This window comes from Trachypithecus francoisi, unplaced genomic scaffold, assembly GCF_009764315.1.
Source record: "Trachypithecus francoisi isolate TF-2019V2 unplaced genomic scaffold, Tfra_2.0 Lachesis_group19, whole genome shotgun sequence".
Taxonomy (NCBI): domain Eukaryota; kingdom Metazoa; phylum Chordata; class Mammalia; order Primates; family Cercopithecidae; genus Trachypithecus; species Trachypithecus francoisi.
The window spans coordinates 16,684,483-16,706,977 of record NW_022681464.1 but is presented as its reverse complement, the minus strand read 5'-3'; the positions used below and the strand labels follow the sequence as shown (position 1 = coordinate 16,706,977).

The following is a 22,495-nucleotide window of genomic DNA, read 5'->3' as shown; positions in this document are numbered from 1 at the left end:
AAAAATTTTGATTGCCCATTTTTTAAGCTATTTGTGCACAATCACAAATTTGGCTTCCATTGTCTTAATAACCAAAATTGTCACTTTGTCAACCTGACTGTAGCCAGGCCAGGCTATTATTTTAAGAACATTTGATTATCTGCACAGATGATGCCCTACATATCCTTGCTAAAAACTGGAAAATACACCATTGGTGAATCACTTACTATAGCAGAACTGTTGTGCCTCCAGGTACCCAAACTTGAAGGGCATGTATTGTCTGGAAATAATGACAAATGAAACAATATTCTGGCATCTTTCTTTTCATCCATCCATACATTCACTTGTCCCTATCTGCAATAACCGACAAAGTAGTTGAGATAATATACATGCCTAATTAGCTTATTCTGATTCCATAGGCTATATCACTGGTCAAGACTTTAGAGAGATAATAGTAGAGAAGATGGTTAAGTTGTAATAAGGTAGGAGAAGACACAAGAAACGCATAGCCAGGATTGACACCCTGGGAAGAAAGGCCTGAGTAGGGTAGCCAAGTAAAATTCCTGAGTGTCGAGGAGCAAGAGGGACTCTGGACACCTGAGAGAAACGATCTGCACCGTAGTCCTTTCTGCAGGGAAGGCCCGCTGCCAGCCTAGCCACACTTACTTGCTAGGCAGTACTCCATTGATTTTAAATGATGCAGATCCAGTCTGTCTTGTTGCTACCTCATCATCAAATAAATAAATAAATGAAAAGAGAAAATAGCAAAAATGTGAGACCTTTCTTAGATGCCTGGGGCTCTGTTACTTCTGCTGCAAGAACTTTTGAAAAAGAAAACATAAACAAAATATATTTCCTATCTGCTCATAACAAACACAGACTAAAAACACTGTTACGACTGTACAATAGTTTAAGGTCAATGTATTCCCTCTTCATGGCTATGAAAGCCTGACCCGCATAAGGCATTAAAATTCATAACACATGAAAATTAGGGAGTCCTGGAAGCACTTTCTTCTATATAAGTATAAAATTTATCTGCCTACATCTAGCATTTAAAGGAAACCATCCAGATAATTAAAATGCCTATAAATGAAATGTCAAAGTTAAATGTTTTTTTTAAGTCTTAATGCTTAGGCAAAGTGAAACCTTTATTCTAAAATAATATGCTTTAAGTACTAGTGGTATCTTGCGAGGGAGTAGAATAATTAAGGTTTGCCACATAAAATGGGTCTACAGGTCTACGTGCCGCTCCACTCAGTAAGTAACCTTTATGAAGGGGAATGCGATAATCAGTGTGTATTTTTTTGTCCTTAAATACTGCCATTACTTTAAACACGAATGTAGCTACTGTGGATAAAGTTAACTACACAATGTACATGGAGAAAATTAATCACACAGATAAAGAAAACAGAGTTGGTGAGTTAGGTAGATTTTGATTTGGTTTTTGTGTCGTTGACTTCAGGGCTTTCTTTGTTGCTGTTGTTATTTTTCCTGTACTAGTGAAATCATTGTTATTTGTTTTCTTTCTTTCCTCCTAAGTACATTATCCTAACCTGGATATGAATGTCACAGGGAAACACCCCTGTGTGTTCTGCTGCTTGAGTTGAGGCATACATGATGCATCTTCACTGTGAGAGAGTTAAGATGTATTGTACCAAGAGTACCATTTAATCTCTTGGTCATGATGCTGATCAACAAAGATATAGGCTATGCGATTTTTATATGCACAGGATTTTTCTAAAGATTCACATTGTTATTAACAAGGTTTATAGCAAACGTTTCACATATACATTCTCATACATGCACTTATACATAGACTTTATGGCTAGCGCTTTTGAATGCTAGGGTAGTTGACCTCCCAACTCTTTGCCTCCACTGGTAAAACTCAGTAACCATTAAAGTAGACCCCACTCTACCAAAGAATCAATGACATGGACTCAGTTTAGGGTCAGAGTCCTACCCATTGAACAGGATATAGAGAAGCATGATATAGTAATTCCTTCCATGGTGTATTCCGCTATGACACACATTATCTCAACCACTTGTATCTACATTTACTTCTCTGTGATGCTAACAAAGCAAGATTACAACTCACTCTGGTTCCTGGAGCCCAGCAGCAATAGTCTTCTCCACTTTTTCCTCTTTTGCTCCCTGGTGTTGGACTGTCCAGGTGAAAAAGGAAACATTTTGAGGGACAGTCCTTAGTTGTGCAGAAGATAATCCTGACTGGAGCTGGTTCTTTCCTCTTCAAGACCATTTTCCAATTTCCCTTTGATGGAGGCATTCTGGAGACCGGGTGTGAAACCAACTTTGTTACTCATCAATGAGGCGATCATATCTCTGGCTGGTACATGTTATACCACTGCAATCACATTGTATCTCATTGTTTAAAAGTACCCTTGTTCTTCATGTTTGAAAGACAGTTGGTAAAGATAACCACTTTATCTTCTGGGCAACACATTAAAAAGTAAAGTCAGCCACATGGTTTTGGATGGGAGGCAAAAGGTCAAATAGGAAAGCTAACCTTTAGCAGAACGACTGGTGCAGGTAGCAGAGGCTGAGAGTAATAAGTAGAGACCCCCTCCAGGGGTTTCTAGATGCAAACTTTTGGCTCCATTCAGCTTGAGGGGGCAGCAAGTGGAACTCTACATCACTGAGCTAAAATACAATTGTATGTGTTTAAGAGTAAGTGGCACAGAGATAGTCGAGTCTTGGCTTCTGACCTCTTCTGCTGAAGTCAGACTTTGATTTTGGCATGGAAAGACCTAGAATAGAGATTCTGCAGGCAGAATGGTAGCGCCTGATCTGTGTGCAGGCCACAGAGCCTCTTCTTCCTCTTCATGTTCTTGTCCCTCTTTGTCCCCCTAACATTTATGCCTAGGGTTTCTACTGACTGGAGCATTCTCTGTCTTTGCAACTCCTCTGCTTTACCTACTTCAGACTTCAGATTAAAGATTCTTTTCCAGAAAAACATTCCCTATTGCCCCACTTTACTCCATATCTGGGGTAGCTTCCCCTTTTATGTATTTATAGAGTCCAGGAGTTTCTCTTATCATACTCATTTATTAATTCTCGTATCACTTTTTATCAGTTAGTATAAAGATCTCGCTGTCTTATTCGCTCCTATTGCCCAAATACTTGACACAAAGTAGGTATTTCTCAAATATATATTGTATAAATAATAATGTATTATTATAATTATTAATAAATAATCTTAATATCCTTTAAACACTTTATGTTTACTCTTTTCATGGGTCCTGAGAGAACTGATACTCTTGAGACAAAAGGTAGTCTCCCATCCCTATATACCTAAACAAAAAAATCCCATTAAAACAGGTAAGTACGGTTTAGCTCACATAACAACAACAAAAAATAGACATGAATAGTAAGTCTATGCCAAGGATTGTTCTAGATGCTTTCATTGTGCTGTCTATCTGGTCCCCGGTAAGAGGATTGCTCTCATTTCCTTTCAACTTGCACATTGCCACAGTGGTTCCAATTCAGAGCTAAAATCCAACTCAAGTTGAGTTATTTTGAAGCTTAGGCTTGTGCTATTCTCCATGCTGAGGATCAGCCAAAATCTTCCTTACATATTGCTGCAATGTGAACAAGAGGAAAAATGGAGGACCCACAAAAAGCATAGCCCTCAGAGTCAGAAGACCCGATCTCTAATCCTGCTTGGGAGCTTGGGCAAACCACTTCATCTCTTAGAATAGGGAACACAGACATAATGTTTAAATTTTAAAAAGTCACTGCAGCCTTTCTTTTATGTTACATGGTCCAAATGACACTATTCCAAATGCTCATGATTCCAACTGCATCAGGTTTCTCTGCTACGAAGTTCCCATTTGGGAGATGGGCTATGTGTGTCCACCCTGGGTTGCATTCTTATAACGTGTCTTCCCTGGACCAATTTCTGGACACTCTCCTTATTGCTTCCATTTTAAAAACAGTATTATTTATACCTTGTTGATTTTCACAATTCTAAAAGGCAAATATGCTTACATTTATGTATTCTCCTCATATCCTGCTAAGAGCTTTGTACAAAATAAGTATAAATATTTATTGAGATAGTACTTAATAGCAAAAATTCTTTGACTGCTAATATGGGCTGAGAAAAATAATGACCATCAAAATACATTTTGAGGTCTCATTCTAGTAGACAATCAGTAGTGAGAAAGCAAAGCTTAAATGATGTTTGTATTTAAAGTATTAAAACACCCCCAGGAGCGATCCGATTTCTTGGTTTCCTGAAAGCTCCTTAGACTCTGTCATTTGGCATGTGGAAGCATTCTGCTAGGCAGGGTTTTCCTTGTTCTGGTGTGATAAGCCATAAAAGGGAAACTATTTTGCTAGCACAATAAAACCCCTAGCATAAACATCCTTTAAAGAGTCTTCCATTTAATTGCAGAGGAATTATTTCAGTATTAAAATGGATTTTTTTTTCAATAAAAATGCTGCAAAACTTGTGAAGTTCTTTATTTTCTCTAAAAGTTACTTATTCAAGAAGTTCAAGTTTGGTAGAACGTAAGATGATTCCCTTCTTTGTTTGCAATGCTGACACAATACAGTGAGGTACTTACCTCCCCTGTACATTGCACCCAAGTATTGTGTGACCGTCTATCCGTTTCAATGCCATCTCAAGGCTCCAGAATATACCATCACCACACACACCTTCAAGAAGGGAAAAGGCAGAAACAAGCAACTTCTTTTGATGGAAACGTTTTTGTCCCAAACCCATTCCTGATATAAAAAAAAGAATTGATTAATCAGTTATAGGTTTTAAATGCCACTTATTTTCAGAATCATAGGAGGGGTTTGAAGCAGCATTTTAGGAAATTCAGTGGAAAAAAAACAGGAATATGACAGCAGAAATAAAACACCAGGAACAAGAAAGGGCAGAACACTTGCACGAGTTTTACCAAATTAACTCATGCTTTTACGATGTATAGAACAGAGATTTTCTGGCTTACATCACTGCAAATAAATAGTACGTCTCAGTGAAGAGGTTATGACTTTCAAAACAAAACAAAACAAAACTACTCTGAAACATCAAAACTTGTTACTTAAAATATGAGAATAGGTTGTTTCCCATGCTGGTTCCTTCTTTGTTTTTTTTTGTTTTTGTTTTTGTTTTTTCTTCTTTTCTCTTTTTCCTGTATTTCTTATACTAATGATGAATTCCAGAAACCAATCTACACCTACAGAATAATGAACTTTGCACTTTTCCTAAAACGTTTGGAGAAAGAGGGCATTATTGTGTCTACACAGCCTATTTACAGCAAACAAACATGATGTCAGAAAAAAATGCTTAGGTTTTGCATTTGGTTCGGTGTGATTCTGAATTTTGACTTTACTGATTATGTAATATAGGGCCAGTCACTTTGTTAATGAGAATCTCAGTTTTCTTATTTGTAAAATATCATTAATAAACCATAAATATACACATTTTTTAGTGCTTAATAAATAGCAATTTCTATGTAGGAGCATCAGAGAAGAAGGCCACCTCTCCTGACTGGGGGTGGGGGGCGGGCTGCTGCCTTTAATGATAGTACATGACACAAAGCAAGTTAAATGACAAAGGCCAGACAAATGAGCTACTGGTCTAAGGTTGTGAAACCAGACTCAGTGGAGGACTGTGGATTGTGAGGTCAATGTGAGACACTAGTTTCAGGAACATGGGGAAAAATAAGTAGAAAAAAAAAACAAGGAGATGATGAGGTGTAAAAACTGTGTCTACTTCCTAATTTCACCAATTCTGACTCAATTCTGACTCTGTGACTTAGCTCCTTGGGGGGACAAAACCTTGATCTAATTGCTGCTTTCTGCCCTGGACATGCTCTATGCGGTGCTTGCATAAGGGTGTGCTGATGGGTGCACAAGCCACTCCACAGCAGAGCAAACCTCGTTGCTCTGACACTGCTTTCACCATAGCAGTCGGCTTTGATGTTCAAGTTCCTCTTTAACCAAATTATGAATGCTCTATTTCTCTCCATTGCCACCATAATGAACTTTAACAGTTATACGCAGGAGCTCCTTGAGGTAGATTTTCTGTCTCCTTAGGTGCCTGTACTCTTCTGGATGCTGCTCATTCAGGAGAAAATGTGACAATATAGTTGGAAGCAAAGACAACAGGAAGCTTCACCTGAGTGAGAAACACTGAGGAACGTAAGCAGCCAAAAAATAGTTAACGGGAGAGAAGCAGAGAGGATATACTTTTAATGAACCTAGTATCTGGAATGTTTGGAATATAACATTTTCAATCTCTGCTTTATCTTTTCAAGTCTACGCCGTGTAAGATTCAAGCAGCAGATTTGTGCAAAGTAACTAGGATTGGATACCATTAGCGTACCAAATTCCCCAACAGTCCCTGCAAAATGTTGTGTTATATCTTTCATGTGTATGGTATTCTACATGTTTTTCAATCCACTTTCATGTGTCACACACAGATCTCTCAACAAATTAACAACTGACCCAAGTATCTTTTTATTTTAATTTATTTATGTATTTATTTTTGAGATGGAGTCTTGCTCTGTTGCCGAGACTGAGGTGCAATGGCGCGATCTCGGCTCACTGAAACCTCTGCCTTCAAGCGATTCTCCTGCCTCAGGCTCCAGAGTAGCTGGGATTACAGGCATGTGCCACCATGCCTGGCTGATTTTTGTGTTTTTAGTAGACACAAGGTTTCACCATGTTGACCAGACTGGTCTCGAACTCCTTACCTCAGGTGTTCCACCCACCTCAGCCCCCCAAAGTTCTGGGATTACAGGTGTGAGCCACCATGCCCAGCCCAAACACAAGTATCTTAATTGCCTATTCGAATGTTTTCCCACTATATCCCACTAGAGGAGGGGGGGGAAGCACGAAATACAAATAAATTGCTGTCAATTTGTCAATTTTGATTGGCTTTATTTTGATGTGATTCATTAACACTTAATAAGAACTTAACATCTATTTTCAAAAAATAAAACAATACAGTGATTAAGAGTTCATTCTCTATTGTATTGGTCAAATTCTGTCATTTATAACATGAATAACATCGACAAAGTAGTCTTTAGGATTCCTATCTTTAAAATGGAAGGAATAATGTTATCCACTTCAAAGAACAGTAATGAAGTTTAAAAGCATTGAACACAGTGCCTGGCCTGTATTAAGGGCTAACAAATGTTTTCTACATTACCATTTGTTGTAATTTATTAGAACTTACCAGTCTTCCTTCTTCCTATTTTTTCACTTTTTCTTTTCTTCTGCTTTTCCTTATTCTTCTTAATTGTAAAAATTCAATAAATGGTAGATAATGCCAGGTAATTCTCTAAACGCTTCTTTTGTATTATCTGACTTAATCCTCACCACAATCTTATAAGTTAGTGCTATCATTATTGCAATTTTATAAATGGAATAATTGAGGTACTAAAAAGGTTGCTTAACCTGGCTGATCACTGAGATAATGTTTTGTCTGAGATTTGTCTTCAGAAAGAACTATGTAGTCCTGCTCATAAGCACCATGCCATATTGCTTCTTACTTTAATATTTTTAACATCAGAGAAAGGTTTTATCTTAAGTTACAATGAAACATTAAAACCTCAGTGGAAATGAGATTTAGGGCTTTAATTTTGTAAAGGTTTGAGAAAGAAAGGAAAAATCATACGTACCAGCTTCATGGATGAGGTGAGATAATTAAGAGAAAGGATACTGAAAGGCTAGAACAAATGTCCCTGAGACTATCTGTGTCTGGTGCCTTCCCTATAAGTAAAGGCAACACACTCTGTCCAGACAAACCCACTTGACTCAAGGTTGTAACTATAAAACAGGACTCCACAAAAACATAGCTGTCAATGTCCTTCCTTCTTTTGGTCAACTTCTTGCAATCCTGCAAGTGTGAGTTTTGCTTCAGCACCTGCTTCAGTCTATGGAAACCGTCTCCTCCAAGCTCTGCCTCTCACTGATTGCTCTGTTTTCATGGAAGTCCAGATGGCTGCTGGAGGTTTACTTGAGGTCTCTTTCTGTAGGATATAGATATACCTTTGTCAACTCAGTGGTACATAAGTTTGTTCACTCTAAAAGAAGTTGCCTTAAAAAAAAAAAAGGCTTTCAGATGTTGGAGAGAACTGAGATGCTGACGTCAACACATGACAAAGTAGATGCCTAACAATGCAAGAAAAATTATGTTATAGATTTTAACATAATTATCAATACATTCCTTTCAGCTATTTTCTCATTTTAATTGCATACAGTTTATGTCTTTCTTTTATGTAGCTTTATTTGATGAAAAGAGAATGGAAGCAGCAAGATGAAAATGAAAGAATTATGCAAAGGAATGGAAGCCTTGCCAAATACAGAATTTGTGGTTTCTACTTTGTGCATGATTTATGCACAATTACATTTTTCAATGTATTATCCTGCAAGCTACTTTGCTATATAGTCCTGGTTTGTCTTTCTGGTGTCTATGTTTGGATTGAGACAAATATGCTTCTTTTGTTTTCATTCTTGAAGCCAATAACTTTTTAGGGAGATGTGGAATTTCTTTATTTTAGATTAAGCACTATCCATAATTCCTTGTATTACATTTGGCTTGATGTTGAAGAACTTTGTCACCACTCTGGTTGGTCTCCTCCGAACTTTTGCCAAGAATGAAAGCAGATTCACTTCAAAAGCTGATCTTTTATGTTGCTCAAGATTAAATCCAGTATTTAGCTGGTTTCTGCCTTAGCTTGGTCAACAGATAAGGGGTCAAGATTGGAAAATTGGTTGTACCCCTAGGAGACATGGATAGAAAAAAAGGCTGACGAGTTTTTAAGGTACAAACAGAGATCATCACAGCACATTTCACCACCTAGATTAAATAACTACTAGGCTGAAGATGGAAGGTAAAAGAGAAGTCACATATTGAGCAAAGAGATGTTACCCCAAAGTCAACGGAACACATATATGAGGAAATGGACAAATACAAGCAGGCAGACAATCTTGATTAGGGATAATATGTCAACAGGAAATGGGATCCAGCAATCAGGCTAAGCTTTATTGCTATGACAACAAGTCAGGTGATTATGATCATAGCAGAACTACAGTTCTAGAGGATTCTAAAAATGCGTGCTGCCAAATTGGCAGAGAGGTGTAGTGTTTGGCGCTGGGTTGTAGTGCAAAACTCTGTTACCAGCAGTCTTACTCATGGAGGTAAGAGAGGGAATTAAGGTATGTGAATGAGGAAGACTGGTGTTTAGGACAGGAAAACATCAATAAGTTTAGATGAACAGTCAGTCGGGGAGGCATGATGGAACCATATAATGATCCCAAAAGGGCTTGGATATGTCATGTCTCATGTCAGTATCAGCCTTGGTGTTTGGAAGAGAAGAAGCATAAATGATAGGATTTAGTAGACCCACTGGGAATTTTCTAATATTTATCTTCTACCTTCTAGAGTATGAAATCATGACAGAAAGTATAAGCAGTTGTCTGACATTCAATTAGCTCAAAAAGGAAAGCAGAAACTAATGCTTTCTAATCATACTTTATATCACAAATGTGAGATGATTATAAAACATGAAACATCCATTTTCTGCATGGACAGCCTATACAAGTTTAACAATAGTATGTCTGCTCCTTTTTTCCTTTACCTAAGTCCATGTGATTCAAATGTCCTTACCCTCCAGTTCATAAATGTCCTTACCCTCCAGTTCATTAATGTAAATACTCTCTACATCTTCTTCATCTCTATTAATAATTTTTCTATCTTAATAACCTTGATTTTATTGCAAAATTGATGAACTCATCTTTTGGTGCATTGCCTAAGATACTGGCTGTCAAATCCTTCTTTCCAGATAGTTTGTCCCATTAAAATCACTGAAAGGATTCTGTATGTTTTTTTTCCTCATGCTTTATGGTTTTGTTCTGTTTTATTTAGAGCTCCAAATCATACAGTTAACCTTTGTGAAAACTATTTCTTTTCTGTATTTAACATAATCCAGCCTCTTAACTTAGAGATGAAGGAATCAGATCTATCCTAAATTTTACCAGAAATTAAAGGAACAGGAAATAGGGTTTATAATCTGAGAGGCCTACACTCATTCCTGGATTATACCTTTAGAAGTGAAGCTCAGGCAAAGATATTTTTTCGAAGTTCCCCAGATAATTCTAATGTTAAATAACCACTTAGGTTTATATCTATTCTTAATTTTTCCTGAATATTCTTAGGCTAAAAGGAAGATCTTTATACCTTTAGCTAAAAAGATCAATTGAGTCAATGTAAGAGAAGGATAGTACTTCAAAAATTCAGTAATTTATGAACAGACCTTCATATTTAGTAATTTATGTTGGAAAATGACATGTAACATATATGTGTATGTATATATATGTGTGGGGGTAGGTGGGTATGGGTGAGTGTATGAGTGCATGTGCTCACACCTGTGTATGTGAATGTTAAGTATTTCAAACTTGCTTAGCAAACTACTACAAGCAACCATTTTTTAAGTTGGTTATGAGTAGGCAAGTGCTACATTTAGAGATATGCAGCCAACAACTCCTCACATCAATGTGTTGCGATTCTGTTGTTTCTCCATTTCACACTGTAGTATTTAGACTGACTATTCACAACACCTCCTTTAATTGTTGTCCTTAACCACAGATGTTTCACTTTCTTGGGTCACACAATTGGTATTTCAATATCAAAGATCTGACACACAGCAACTCCAGAGGAGAGATGGAATATTTAGATTGGGACTAACTGTGGTATTGCAGGTTGATAAGAAAATTGAACACTATTTGTCCCATCCCCCTCTCACCTTTTATTTCCCAGTGCTTTTCTCCTAAAATTGTCATGCAGAAAATGAACCAGATAAAACCTCTTGCAAGACTCTACACTAAGACACCAAAAACAGAAATTGTGCTCAAGAAATGAGCTGATGTCTCTGGCAGCAAGATGTGCCTAAGAAATTATGAACAATTGCAGACAAGAGCTCAGGTATCAGAAGGGTGACCATGAATCATAATTTTATTAGTAAAACCTCACTTCAATAAAAGAGTAACTGTGTTACTCTTTATGTTAGATTTACCTTTGCACCAGAGCAAACACAATAGTAGGAGAGAAAAATTGACACAAAAAATTGCAGTGCACAGTGAAAAGGCCAATAATAGCATGGACCCAATTCAAAAGTTAAAAAAAATGTAGAAAATACTTGGGTATACAATTTCAAAAGAAACTTAGAGTGTAGCATTTTTTTTTAAAGAAATAATTATTTTCCCAAGTTTATCTCAAATGGGCAAGAAATAGAAAAATACTGATATAAAAAAATAAAGTCGAAATGTTCGTTATCATTACTGCCTTTATTTCTGCACCAGGTCATATGATTGTACCTTGTTCTTGGCCTGGTGGTGTTACCCAAATCTTTAGTACTGGAAGATTACGGCCGTTATACATTCTGCTTAAACTGTATGACTGTAGTTTTCCATTGCTTTTAATTACAGGAAATGACAGTACCAAAAGATGCTCTGAAGAATCTTCTATATTCTGGACATACTGTACCTTAAACTTACTTTGTGATAGATAGCAACTCAATTTTCCTCTGATAATCAGGATCAACTACCTCTGCAGTAGAGTAACTCATTTATTTGCCTGTTTATTCAGAGATATGAGGAGCCCAAAATGTCCAGGTGTCAATCTCAACTTTTAGTTCAATAAATTTATTGTTGTATAACAGAAGCAGTCTTTCCTTTGTTAGTAATACCTTTGCACCAGGAGAGCATATGTAAAGGAAAGAGGAGACAAATTTTAAACTATTAAATAAACACCAATGAAAATATGTTATAAAATATTTATAAAATATAAATGTTATTCAAAAATAAAATACAAAATATTAACCATGCCTCTTCAATTCCCTTTGATTAATCTTATCATGACATATGTATTTCTATCCTTTTACTTTTAAGCTATTTAGGTCCTTTTACTTACAGTGTCTTTCAATTAACTTTAATTTACATTTTTTATTCAGTATTACAATCTCTGCCATTACTTTAGACCACTTACATTTAATGTAATTACGAATATACTTTTTAAAATTGGCCCTTTTGCCATCTGCTTTTGTTATGTTCTGCTTTTTTTTATTTTTGCTTCCTTTTTTTTCCCTGCAGAATATGAAATTAACTGGACTTTGCAAATCATGACATAAGTTGGCCGTGCATTGAAACAAGGGATTGCTAAGGTAAGAAAGCTTTGAACTTGGAGAAAGTCAAGTTCTTATTCAATTAATGAACTCATATTGGAGTTGAATTTCATCAGACCTGCCTATGTGATACTCAGGTAGTGATGGATATATGAAGTTAGAGTATAACCAAGATGTCTGAGCTTGATATTTTGATTTGAGGGTCCACATGGTTTGAGGAAATACATGGTAGATGTAACTATGGATGGGCAACATATAAATGCCATCTTCTTTGCAAAATATGTAGAGAGAAGAGTAGAAAAAAACAGAAGGACTTAAAGTCCTACATATATTTTGAGTATGGTTAGAATAAACGAATGGTGAAAAAATATATCAAGAGATGTCTAGAAAGGTAAAAGGAGAGACTACTAATGCAAATATAAGGGAGAAAAAAATGGAAAAGAAGATATTGGTCCATAGTATTAAATATTGCTCTAGAGCAATAAGGACTAATATCTTTGGACTGAGCAGTTATCTTAGCAGTAAGAGCATCATCTTATCTGGATGGACATCTCATTATAGGAGTGGAGGAGAAGGATTGTAAGATCAAGAATTTATTGAGTAAATGGGACAAAAGTCAAAGGGATACAGCAGTTGTATATCTGTCAGGTTCAGCATAGCACCCTTGGTTATGATGAACTCAGATAAACTGGTTACTGGCCAGAAAGGCTGGTAACATTAGGGTTGATACTGAAAGTTCAATTTAAGATGAAATAATGAGGGTGAGATTTAGGGTGAGATCTTCATGTTAAGATTTAATTTGTTTGCAACAAAGAGTGTTAACATGTTTTTGTTTATTTTGATTAGGTGGAAACTGCAGTCTACATAGACTTGATTCAGCCATCTTAAAGCTGCAGACTGTCAAACACCTAACATTAGATTCACTTCACACAGTACCTCCTGACTATTAAATTAAAAAGATGAAAAGAGGTATCCTGGGATGAGGGTGAGGGCTTCAAGTGAAGAGATGGGAAATATTTGTCTAAGTAATTCTGACGCTTATTCCTTCAGCCCATGTAATGATGGGGGAAGTACTTTATGAATTCAGATAACCCTTTTACCCCTTTTTGTTAAAAAAAAAGAAGCAGATGAGTGAGAGTAAACACATATCACAGAGGTTTTTATTCATCAGAGAAGTTTTCAGGAGGGAGCAACCAGTTGTCCGAATTTATTGTCAGTCATGCAGATAATGTTCTGAAACAAGTAAGTAATTTTTAGTCACTATTTTAGACATGTCACTGTAAAATGTGAATTCTGGTTCAAGTACACATCACACCCCATTCACTTCTGTACCCCAGGAGTTTTCTTATGATTAATGTTATTCCCAGGATTGCCAAAGGATTAATAATTAGCTACCTATAGCCAGAAACACAGATAAGCCACCTGCTTTCCCTTCCCAATTCATTTCCTTCCTTTGTTTAATCACACAATGAAACAATTATCTTCCATTTGTGACATCGAAATCACTCCCATAGCAACAGGCATCTCCTTCTAATACGTCAGTGTGGGAAGAATCAGAGAGCAGATATGGATTTCTGAAGGAGAAAGAACATATTTTTATATAAATGCACTAACAACCAGCAATTTCTAGGAGAAAGAAATAGAGAGAAATAGGGATATCTCATAGATCAGGCTTTCTTTTTAAATGTTAATTTTCATCTGACTGTAAACTTCATCTTTTAAAGCCTTTCTCCCATTATTATCATCATACCCTGAGTGCTTACAGCTGAATACTAGTTCTCTCTGACCTTTCTGGAATCATGAGCCATCCTTTCTCTTTGTCACTGTGATAATGGAATGGATCAGAGTCTTCCTGCAGACATTATAATGGAGTTCAACTGTCTATGGCATACACTAATAAAAAATGTTAAACCTTTCTTGTCTCCACCATGTGCCGCCACAGCACACAGCAGATGCCCTGCCTGGAGATGCCCATATGGCAAGCTGGTATCGGTGATATTTTCTCTAATGTCAAGGGAGCCTGCTGCATGGAAAGGATGTTGTGGGTGTCATTTGGAGGCTTAGGTACAAGTGCATCGAGTGAGAGCCACTTTATCTCTCTCTGCCTGTCCCCCCTCTACAGTGCCAGCTAGTCAGTCATTGGCAGATAAGTGGGTGTCTCTGCTGTGTGATTTCAGGGACACTGGAAGCCCTTTCACTACCCCATCCCTCCCGACACACAAAATATCTACCTATTGTCTTACAGATGTCTGATGTTCCTTAAACATCTGCCAAAAAAATAAAAAAATTCAAAACTGAAAAACAATGTATAAAACGCAAACACTGCAGAGGACACACGCTGACTTAAATCTTCCTTATACAAATATCATTATAAATCATGGGTATTCTGCTTCTCAAAGAAAAATGCATTGTGGGCTATGTATCATTAAAGAAATGGGGCAGCTAAAGTGGGTGGGGAGAGATAAGAATATATTTTTTTAAATTCACTCCTGAAGGCCCTAAATAAAGCTATTGTTGACTCACTATCACTTGTCATTCAAACTATTTAAATAAGCATGTAAGGCTTTTGAGGTGATGAATACCGTTGATGAAGACAACCAAAGAAGTTAAAAGACTCCCCTGTGTCTGAAGAATATATCAAATGGACATTCAGGTCCCATAGTTAATATACAACTTATAGCTCACTTTACTGAGTCATGAGATCCTTGTTTAACAAAAGATAAAAAAAATTATATCAAGCAGGATGATGATGATGATGATGATAATTCAGTAAACATGGCTTTTCTAGTCTCCTCTAGTTCTTCACTAGAGACCCATATTCAGGGGCTATTGACAGTGAGCTAATGAAGACTTCGGGTACCTAACACTGTTACCCAGAAATAATAATGATTTTATAGGGTATCCAAACTTCTCTTGGTGAACCTCCTGAATCATTCAAAATGGGATCATTTTGTCATTACTATTTCTCTAGCTCTACAATGCTATACTATCATATCTCACGTACTAATACCTGGTTTCTAGTCCGTTCCCATAATAACTATGTGTTGGTGACCAGGAGGGACATGCCACCTTTTACTTTCAAACTAAAATAGTCCAAAAAAGATCAACCTGGTAGAAAGTAGTCATAGCTTTTTAACTACACTGTAGTTTGATTTCTGCTTCAGAGACAAACTGAGATAGCATGCGTGCTTGCCAAGTTACAAGATCAACTAAGGTAATTGTGAAAACTTCACTTAAGATTCCACCATGAGCAAAATAATATAGATAGCTAAGGTGTTTGTATCTGTTTCACTTGTGTTTATGAAAATCAACAGAGATAAATCTTATGAGACTCAAATATTTAGTTTGCTTTTTTTCTCTGTGCATACCATTGAATTAATACATAAATGTAAGGCATCACATGATATATCAGAACCACTATTTTTGGATTATGTTCCCCAAGATTTCCACCAAATGTATAGTATAGCTTATATTTGCAGTTGGCAAAGAGGTTGGAGGCTAAATCCTGTGGTGACTGACACACAGGTTTTGTAGTAACACAGATTGTGTTCAATTCCTACCTCAGACAAGTTTTATAAACTCCCAATGCCCCTGTTTCCTAATTTTCTCAAAGGAGATAGTGATATCTATCATACGGATTTGTCATGAAGGTTAACTTAAGTAATTTACATGAAACACTTATAACAATGCATAGGGCATGGTAAACCCTTTGTAAATTTCTTAGTCAACTTCAGATTTCAGAAGGAAGCCGAGATTATTTAATGCTCAGATTTAAAAAGCTCTTTAAAGACAAGGACTTTAATTCTCCCTCCTTCAACTGCCCCCTCCTCCTGACAAATACACACATCCCAGAAAATATTTCAGTGTCTAACACAAAACTGGGACTTAAGAGAGTTCAGTGATATATGTGTTCTGGGGTTCCTAATCTGTGTTTGCATTATCTGTCTCAGGACTGATGGCAGGGACTTTCGTTTGGATGTTCTGTTGAACAACTTTTGTAGACAATTGGCAGGTGAAACATTACATTCCTAAGGTTGATAACAATGAAGACACTTCATAACCAAATACACTTTGGATCTGGTACCTTGCCAGGGGTGTTTCCGGTACACTGGATAAAGATTTGACTGCTGACTGGCAAGCACACTGACTTGATCCCTGAGGTTTTGATGCTTTTGATCACATTTTTGTCTCCCTGAAAAGTGCAGTTGTTGGCAATCGCTCTTTTCCTCATTACTGCCAACTGACTCTGGCCTGCTGCATTTCTTTCTTCTATTGCTTCCTCACTCTACATTTGTATAGCATAACTTGAAAACAGTCTGACACCCTTGACTGCATATCAACTTTGACCGTCCAGAAGATCCTCACTGGAATAATGCATTCCTTTGAAGTTTACTGAAAAAGAACCTCAACAATTAATTACTTTTTATATTAATATCATGCATATTGACTGAGCTCTCACCATATTTCTAGCAAGAGCAAAAAGATACAATACTTGTGTTTATCTGGGCTATGACATACCTTTTGATTCATTGTTTAATACAATTATCCATGTAACAAGTCTTCACAAAATGCTTAGTATATGCCAAGTACAGTCTGAGGTAGTGGGAGTACAATGATGAACAAAAGCAAACAGAGTTCTTGGTCTTATAGAATGTTTATGCCAGTAAAATAGACAAATGCTATCAACCACACAAACCAATGTAAGACTGTAACATTGACAATACTCTAAAGTTGAAGTGCTTAATTTCATAAGTTTCAGGAGTATTTGTTTGATCGCAATCTGGAAAATTAGGGACACTTTTTCGAAGAAATGGCAATTGAACAGTTAAGAAAACAATGACTGATGACAGAGAAAAACATTTCATGTTGGTGGTATAAGATGTGCCAACATTGAGATGCATGGCAGGTTTAGGCATGGAGCTTGAAAGGAGCAGGAGAAGACTACAGACTCTGAAACAGAAAAAGTGGGGTAGATTAAACTGTACAATAAAGCTGAAGAGGAACTCCTAAAGTGGATATCGTTATACCAGGTCTTGAAGGCCAAGTTGCAGGATGCCACATAGAGTTTAAGAACAATGAGATTAGAGTGATTTTAAACAGAAAAAGAATATGATTCAAATTTTCATTTTGAAAATACAATTATCTAGAATATGGAGAAGTCAAAGTGGAAAAGAGAAAAATACAGGTAGAACAGTAAAGTGGCTAATATAAAAGTCTCAGACAAAAAAAAAAAAAAAGAAAGAAAAAAAGATGCAACCTGGGCAAAAGTGGTAGGTGTATGTATGAAGAGAAATAAGGGGATAAAAGTGATATGGGTATCAAACATTTCTTATTAGTGTCAGGGTTACTCCTAGTTTCAAGATTATATAAATTTGGAGAGGTAAGAAATCATATGATTTTTATCGAATTTAGTTTTAACCATAATGAGTTTAAAATGTCTTTGAATTATTTAGGAGGAGATGGCAGGTGAGAAGACCATTGGACACACATCTGGGGTTACAGAGATATTTGTCTTCACTTGAAAATATATATGTGAGTTATCTTATAATTCATAATTATAGTTACCATATTATAAAATAACTACTAATTTCAATAGAGGAATGGATTAACTTGCTGAGACAGGCAGCCATGAGTGATAAGAGAAACAGGAAGAGGATTCAGCTTTCAGAATTTGAAAAACTTTTGGACTATGAGTCCCAGGCTTCGCCATTAAACTATGGATCCAGTGTCTAGGATGGCCTAATACTGAATTAAAAATAGAATCCAGATGACTGGGTAAAAGGTGCATGAGAATTTGAACAATAGTTTTTCTTGTAACTAAATTTGTTTATTTTCCCTATAGATTTGTCTCTATAGACTGAAACTTTGAAATTTAACTCTTGACTTTTTCTGACAATCAGGATAATCACTGATCATGTGTTAATTTTATACTTCTTTTGTTTATAAATAAAGCTGGTCAATGTATTATTAACAATATTGCTCAACGTCCCTTATAGAAAGACTCCTATAACAAATATTTCTCATAGCTTTTTCTTTTTTGCACTGAATTCTGAATGTTTCTGACAAGGAAACTCACCCTGCTTTCTAATAGTCAGGTCATTCTTTCCCTCAAACTAAACATCTCATATCCTTTTTAAAACGCAAACTTCATTTCTTTAGCTTTCTGCATCTCTTCCTACTTTGTTCATGTTTGTATTTATTTCTGCCAGGTTTCTAGGCTCCCAGCAACCACAGTATCTTTGCTGCCTTCAAACCAACTTAATTATGTGAGTCTTTCTTTTCTATCCCTTTTCTAGATTCTATCACTTGCCTGTATCCTCTCCCATTATTGCCATTGGGCTCTCCAGCAGCTCAAATCTTCCCATTCTCGTTATTCTTTTTCAAAGGTGAGCTCTTTTTCAGCATTCAGGGGTTCAGAGATAGACCCAACATTATAAAGATAAACTTGTGAGCCATATGTGAACTAAACACAGTGGTTGTCCAAAGCTTTGTGGGAAAATGGGAAAGTGGACATCCATAAATATTCTTGTTCTTCAGTTTTCTTATAGTTAAGGTTGAGTATAGGACATTGGAAAATATTTCTCTTTTCCAACTTGAAAATAAGCAACTGTCTTTATGAAAGGTACTATAATCAAGATAATGAAGGAGAGGTAGGAAATGTCACTGCTGTCTAATGAATGTCCATCCTCTCCTTCTTGTCACACTTCTAAATGGTCTAACCCATCCCTTCTTATTTGCCCTTTCTCTTCTTACCCTTCCTATAAATCAAAACTATGATAATACCAATATATTTGTCTATATTTTATGCCAATTGTCGTAATGTCAGTATATTTTTATTAACCTGATTGGTTGCTTTGAACACTTGCATAAACTCAACATAGAACATGTGTGTGTCTCTACCCCTTTTGAAGATTTAAACATCTTCATTCAAATCTCCCTTGACATCCAGTACTAGAAAAGGCTGATAGTTGATCCATAAAACCATTGTTAAATAGTTATGTTAGAGTACAAATAACTTCTAACATTTCAATACATATCTGCATGTATTGAATATGGGAGAAATACATAACTTTCTTTAGTTTGGATATGATATAGCATAATGCTTAGCAATTCAATACTGTAAAAAATTATCCCTAAACACATGTATTTCACAATGTAAAGGAAGAGGAAGCCTAGATTATAGTTGGCTGTAATATAGGATGGAACAGAGTTTGCCTTGGGGAAGTGGTATGATTTTTCATTGAAAGGTTTTTACCTTTCACTGGAGAACTTCTTAAAGTTCTAAATGGGAGTGGAAATGTTTTAGAGGTAAGCAAATACAAAGGCACAGAGAATAAAAAGTATGTACTGTGTCCAAAAGCCTATGAGTAGCAAGAGATTAAAAATGGGCTGCTAAGGACAAGAGAAAGAGGTTGTAAAGCTAGCTAGGCACCAGCATGGAGAGCCTGTAATGCCACCTAAGTAGAGTGACCCTTACACGGGTATCTGGAATGGCTAATGTCTATTATCATTAATAGCAACCTCCAGTCTCTCAAAAGTGTGTGGCTTAACTAGCAGATTATGTGATTATTCTGTACATACAGAACTGTGACATGGTAGTATAGATCAGTGCTTTCCACAGTACATCCTACAGAATAAAGACACTGAAAAATGTTAATAGGGACACTGAAAAAAGGTTTCTATAAACTTTTGTGAAAATCATTTATGTGATATCTGTCCTTCTTGAACATTCACAATGCACATGTACAAGTCCTGTAGTGTAGAAGGCTATTTAAATGTTTTAACAATTTTTAACCACAGAAATCTTTTCATCACAAGATGCAAAGACATCATAAAAGTAGGAATGTTTGTCTATTAACTGGAAGATTACTATAGGATAAATGTTATGCTATAGGAAAATTAAACTTTAGCAGGCTGTGTTAGTAGGAACAAACAATGGAGGTGGCAAGATACATTATTTTAAAAAATTTTTTTACGTATGTTACACTTTAACCCAGTATAGCAGATTGCATTTTCCAACATTAACATCACACATGAACTTCCAGAACCTTGCCATTCCACCATCAAGTGGTGGAGTCTACATTGGTTCATCTTTAAATTGAGTCAGCCTTTACGGCTGCCTCAACTGATAGGATGGTACAGAAGTTGAGTTATGTAACTGATGAGTTTAGGTCATAAAAGGTGATACAGATTCTGCCTGACTTTCTCTCAATATATGCAATTTTGGAGCCCTGATTCATCCCATAAGAAGTCCAACTACCCTGAAACTGTCATGCTGGAGAAAACACATGGAGGTAAAGAGAAATGCTTGAGGACTTCCAGCTGTTCCTCCATCAGCCATGGGCATCTTCCCAGCTCAGATGCTAAAAATGTGATAAGGACGACTCAGAGACAACTGCAGCCCCAGCCATCATCTAACTACAACTACATGAGACACCCTGACAAAGAACTACCTAACTGGTTCCAGTCATTCACCGCTCAAAACCATGACACATAATAATAAATGGCAGGTTTTGTTTATTGCCACAATATTTGATGTGGTCTGTTGTAAGGCGTTAGATGATTGGAGTATCTGGAGCTGTGAAATCTTTCAGAAATTTTAAAGACATGATTAAATACAATTTAAAAATTCAAAAGTGGGTGGAGAAAATTTAAACAGGAAACTAAAAGAAAGGTAAAATGAGGCAAATCCCCTAAATTTGTCAAAGATGTTTCCCAGTGTGATTCTAAACTTTCTCACAGTCATAGACACTTCGATTTATTGCATAATCAGGCCTGACCAAGAATTGGGGTAGAGTCTTATGTAAAAGAGAATTATCTCTTACAAGGTCATGAGTGAAACGGCCAATGAGTATAGTACAGAGATCAGTCAAACTTTGTAGCATCACTTTATAAAGGATGCTAGGGGCTTAAAGTAGAAGTACAAATAAGGAAATGAAATCTATTGGATGTGAACATCACAACAACAACAAACAATATAAAAAAGAAAGATTTTTAAATAACATTGATTTATCTTGACAAAAAAGACGAGAGAATCAAATATGACTCTGAGACTATGAGTCCAGGTAACTAAAAGAGTGGAGTTTTCATTAGTAAAAAGTTGGAAAATAGGAAGAAAAATGTTTGCAAGAAAATTTTATTTGAAGTTGTGTAGATGGTCACACATCTAGATAGTAACAGCAGGCAGATTGAGAGAGAAAATGGGATGCAGAGAATTAGTCAGATTATAACAAGTTGTCACATTTGTTAGTCATCTCCTTGGAGTTCAGAGTTGAAGCCGTGACAATCCATGTGACTGTTTGAAGGAACTGTTTCAGGAGAGAAGAGGAAAATGGAGAACACAAACCTCAAGGAATCACGGGTTAGCAAAAGACCTAGAGAAGAATTTAAAGAAAGACCACCAATATAAAAATAGCACAAATGAAGCAATAATAATCAAAACAAAGAGATTATCTGTAAGAGGAGAATGCTGAAATTGAGATGACCAGGTTCAACAAAATCACTGCTTTTTTTTTTTATTGGAGATTTTCTGAATTTTGTAAAGTGGTAGAATTTAACCTTGGAGGGTTAAATTCTTAATGTCCCATAAATGAATGTCACTTCTAAACTAATTAAAACCAATCCCAAAATATTAGATCTTAAATATCAACTTTTTATTAAAATAATCACGGTAACTACTTAAGGGATCAACCATTTCTAGAAGAGCTTTCAAATTGAATTTGAATGAAATATAATACAGTCATTGAAGTTTTTGCCTCAACTGTGCTTCTCAGATTGACAATGTACATCAGAACAAAATTCCAAATCCTTGACAACATGTGATAAGTAACCTAGGAGAGCTTATATTTTTTTCCTTTATTTTGATTTCTACAAACATGATAGGCAGAAGAGAGAGAAGGAAAACAATCTCTGGTCCATAAAACATAGCAAGGCATCTTAGGTTGTATGATTTTTGTGTACATATAGGTCATTAGCTTCAAAAAGGAATCTTAAAGCTGCTAATGTTGTAGCAATAGAAAAAAATCATAAGCAACCAGACACTGAAGAAAACACTAAAATCAAGTGAAGATTTCTCAAGATTAGTTTTCCTAACCTACTAATTAATCAGATAAATTGCCTTCTTATGTAAAATGTTAAGCCTTTTACATATTGAAGCACAAGCATAAACACACATATATAAATGTATGTGTGCAAATTAGAATGTGAATGTGTGTGTGACCCACATATACACAGTTAACTTTTATTTTTCCAGACAGATCTTCCTACCCAGAGACCCTGAAAAATTCCCTCACATTCCAATATCTTTTATCCTACCATTGTCTATATTAGTAATACCCTTAAATCTCTGGTATAATTATTCA

General features: G+C 36.1%; 1 long non-coding RNA gene across 2 annotated transcripts; it reads left to right on the top strand.

Moving 5' to 3' along the window:
• Positions 1 to 9,050: 9,050 nt before the first annotated feature.
• Positions 9,051 to 20,639, top strand: LOC117063961. Of its 2 annotated transcripts, XR_004429183.1 has the most exons (8): positions 9,051 to 9,153; positions 10,799 to 10,936; positions 12,103 to 12,173; positions 12,981 to 13,103; positions 13,256 to 13,376; positions 17,588 to 17,666; positions 18,344 to 18,400; positions 20,364 to 20,639. It is a non-coding gene; the product is annotated as an uncharacterized LOC117063961 (long non-coding RNA). The 2 variants fall into 2 exon arrangements; XR_004429184.1 differs by lacking the exon at positions 10,799 to 10,936 and having other exon boundaries at positions 9,060 to 9,153.
• The last annotated feature ends 1,856 nt before the right edge of the window (positions 20,640 to 22,495 follow it).